This window comes from Camelina sativa, chromosome 14 (assembly GCF_000633955.1).
Source record: "Camelina sativa cultivar DH55 chromosome 14, Cs, whole genome shotgun sequence".
NCBI classification, from domain to species: Eukaryota; Viridiplantae; Streptophyta; class Magnoliopsida; order Brassicales; family Brassicaceae; genus Camelina; species Camelina sativa.
Genome location: NC_025698.1, coordinates 8,359,588 through 8,363,777, shown reverse-complemented (window position 1 = coordinate 8,363,777; position 4,190 = coordinate 8,359,588). Strand labels below are relative to the sequence as shown.

General features: G+C 36.6%; 1 pseudogene; it reads right to left on the bottom strand.

The window, feature by feature from the left end:
* The window catches only part of LOC104740452, a 10,608-nt pseudogene extending 6,712 nt beyond the window's left edge, over positions 1-3,896 (bottom strand).

Sequence of the window (4,190 nt, the reverse complement as noted above, 5' to 3'; positions counted from 1 at the left end):
AAGAAGCAATACTGTACCTCTCCCGCATAATGGGATATGGTAAAATCAGTGGGAGAGAGCTTCGGTTTAGAAAATCTCTTGTGATTTTTGAACGTCAGGAACAACTTTTGGGAGAAGTCGTTATGTTTAAACGTGGGAAACATGCTGTGTTGAATCAACCAGTAAACATGAGTGGATAGTACTATACTATTATATGAAAGGCATACAAGTCAATCAGAGAACGATAAAGCTTACCAGGCTTCATCTAGAAGTGAAATAATTCCTCCTGGTTTCTGATTGAAGACATGCAATTTTAACATAAGAAAAGGGAAAGCATAACATAGTTGTGCAATAAACAAGATCTCTGCTCTTAAACCTAAATATAGTTGTCATCAAGCAATCAGGTATAACAAACTGAAAATGCAAGTCTGTTAAATTATAAGAAACGAGAAACATACTTTTTCAATTAAATCGAGAACATCTTGGTTATCAATAAACTCTATGTAACTCCAATCGATCTCTTCTTTGGTGTACTCTTCCTGCTCCATCTTGAACACATGCTGCAAAAAATGCTACCAGAATAAGTCCAATCTACTTATCAAAAACCAAAGGGTCTGATCGATTAGGGAAATATAAAAACGTTAACCTGATTAAAATGCTGTTGCAGTTTTTCATTCGTGAAATTGATGCAGAATTGCTCAAAACTGTATCATAAGCAGAACATGAAATCAACGACAACTTCAATAATTGATAAATCTACTAACTTTCCACGTTTGGCATTTCCTTCCAACATCTTGACAGACATTATATGAAACTATATGTAACCAACGTAGTATCACAAAAGTTCACAGCTAGTTCTTGTAATTCTATTAAATTTTGAGACGCTGCAGATAAAATAGAGACATGCAATTTTCAGTTCAAATAGCGGAACATGACAAGGAATTATTTCTTTAAAGCTATCTAAACATGTCTAGATTGGTCGTCCCTACACTCCTGGAATGAAATGGGCTAAAGGTGAAAGCAAATTATGTTTTACATAAAACAATACCTATTGCATTTGAAACTTTCAAACCCATAGATATCCAAAACTCCAATAATCGACTTTGACCTTGGGTCCTGCCCGATGGAAGTATTAATTTTGTTCACAATCCTGTAGATGACAGGATAAAATGTATTATGGAATATATAAATATATAAATGCCAGGCGGGAAAATGGAAGAGGGGGTTCGCTTGAATAGCTTCACCAGTCAAACAAGTGAGAATATATTGTCTTGGCCAGGGTATCCCTACTAACAATTGCACTGTTGGGATCAAGCGTTCTCGTGATAATCTCTTCAGGTGTAACCATCACACGCCTAATAAGAGCATCTTCTAGGCTCTGGGCGTCACACCTATCAAAACAAGTGCACAATTTAGAGAATAATCCACTAAAACAAAAATGGAATAACAGTGTCAAATATAGTAAGAAACGAAGTAGCATACATAAGTAGATCTGCCGCCAAGTTAAGATGATGTCGGGATTCTTCATCCTTGATGACAGAGGAATCAATCTCTTCCCCTTTTCCAAAATCAATGTTACCAAGATGAAGAATTGCAGCAACCACCCTGAAGATTGCCTCCTGTAAATATTACTTTAGATGTCAGACCCTAACATGAAAGTAGCGGAACAGAAAACTAACCTCTTTAACACATCAATTTGAGGACCTGTTCATCATTACTGATTCCAACTACATCCATAGCTTTTCTTGTTTCAAGGTATTCACTAGCATCATCAACACCATCCAATTTATAACAACTTGACTGGTTTAGGTAATGGAATGACTGTGGGTTTTTCAGCTGGTACTTCTCTATATCCTGGAAAATAACCAAGAATTTACAAAAATAAAGTGTGTGATATCGGCATGGGGAGAACATGCACATAATGTGTCAGTTACCAAAAGAATTATGTAATACCTCTGGCGGAGCAGCACAAAGAAGATAAAAGCAATGGTAGTTCCTTTCGGGATCTGAGATTTGGCAAAGACGGGACCTCTCCAGCAGATAAGTCCTAATAGCTGCCCCAGATATCCTTCCATTCTTGTCAAATTGGATTTCAACAAATTTACCAAAACGACTGCAAGGTGGTGCCATCAAGAAGAATGAAAATGGCCAAACAATCATGAGTACGAATTTTCTTAAGGCACAACCAGAAGAATTAGAAGCATTTTTAAAAAATCTAAGGAACCAAGCATTTAACAATAAATCCTGGTAACAAACTAATTACTAATTAATGAATTTAGCTGATAAAAAACAGATTTGGAAAGGTGGAGAATGCACCTCGAATTGTTGTTTCGTAAAGTTTTTGCATTGCCAAACGCTTCAAGAACCGGATTGGACTGCAATATTTCAAGTGGGGATATAAGCATTTAGTTGCATACAACCATAAATGGAACAATCTTCATTAAAACATGAATGTTCAAACAAACCTCTAAGACTTGCTGTTCAACTGTCCTTCCTTCTACACCAGACCTCCCTCCCAAAAAGGCAAGGTACCTCATGAGCATCTTTGTCGTCTCAGTTTTACCAGCACCACTTTCGCCACTTACCAAAATCGAATTGCTTTTTCCTTCATTAATCATCGCCCTAATATCTCACACCGTGACTAAATAAGCAAATTATCACACAAAACAGATAGAAGTATGATAAAAAGATGGGTGTGAACATGCACAAACCTGTATGCGGCATCCCCGATTGCAAAAACATGAGGACTTAGTTCTCCAAGTGCAACTCTCTTATATTGTTCCATCATATCGGTTTCATAAATATGAGGCAGCCTTTTGAATGGATTAACTGCAATTAGAATATTCCCTGTATAGGTCTACAGAAGTAACACAAAACTTATTAGTATGCAGCAATAAAAAGTATGAGATGCTAGGAAAAAAAAGGTAAAATATCTTACGTAGATTTCATTGAGTTCATATCTTGTCTCTAGGTTTTGTAAGACTCCAGGCTCATGCAAATACGAAAGTTTTGTCATGTCATCTACACCAACAGGTGGAACTTCAGTATCCTTGGGAAAATATACATTCGTCACAACCTGAAATATACAACACATGGATGGATATGTGAGGAGAACCATGGTCAACAAGGAAGTCCGAACATTTATACTTGACAGCAAAGAAGTTATCAAAACTAATCGTTGATATAATCTTAAAGGTAAAGGTATAATCTTAAAGAAACTTACAGTTTTCCCCTTGTTAGTTTTGACATGAATGTTATCACCATCGATTCGAGTAACTTGTCCATCTATCCATGCCAAATGTGGATCTTCAACCCACACATGTGAGCCCACAATTATGACTGGAGCAGCCTGCAACCATTGCATTGCAATAAAAAACACATCAACAATACTGCCTCTACTAAATCACGAGTTCAAGGAACACATATATCATCTACATTGCAGCTCTAAGCAAAAAAACTATACGAAAAAGTCAGAAAAGAGCAAGCTGGTCGAAGAGAGCTAGAGATAGTCAAACCAAAACCTTGCAGAAGTTAAAAAACAATCAGAGGCAAAAAGAATTAGAGTCTCGATTAAGGAAAACCAAAAAGGTAAGCAAACGCCACAACAACAACATTAACAACAACTAGGGTTTCCAATTGCCAAAGGGGAATGAGTTAATGCATTTGAATTTACCATTTGAAAAGAAAGGGGGCAAAACAAAACCCCAGATGATGATGATGAGATTGGAGTAGAAAAATCTCTGGGAGAGGGAAGAGAGGACTTGGGGAGTGATAAAGTCAACAACTTTTCTCCGGAAATATCTGGAAAGGAAAGCCCTTTTCTTCTCCGGCGAGAATCTCTCTTTTGGTGTGCGGTGGAGAGTTTCAAATTATGAAAATTAAAAAGAAAAAAAAAAAAGCGTTTCGTTTGATTTTGCTGCTGCTGCTCCGGTTGAATGGAAGAAAAGAGCGTTTGAGGTCTCTTTTTATTTTGTCTCTTGTCTGATACGGATACTACTGGGTCCCACCGGCTCGCTTCAAAATGGACGGCATCGCTTCACTCTACGTTTCTTTCTTTTTCTTTTTATTAAGGAATTTTTCAAAACATTTAGAAAATTTGGATTTTGTTATGTATGTTCATGAACCAACTATTATAAAAAGGAATATATAAAAAAGGTGAATAAGTCGTTCGCCAAAAAAAAAAAAAAAAAAAGGGAAAAAAGGGAAAAAAA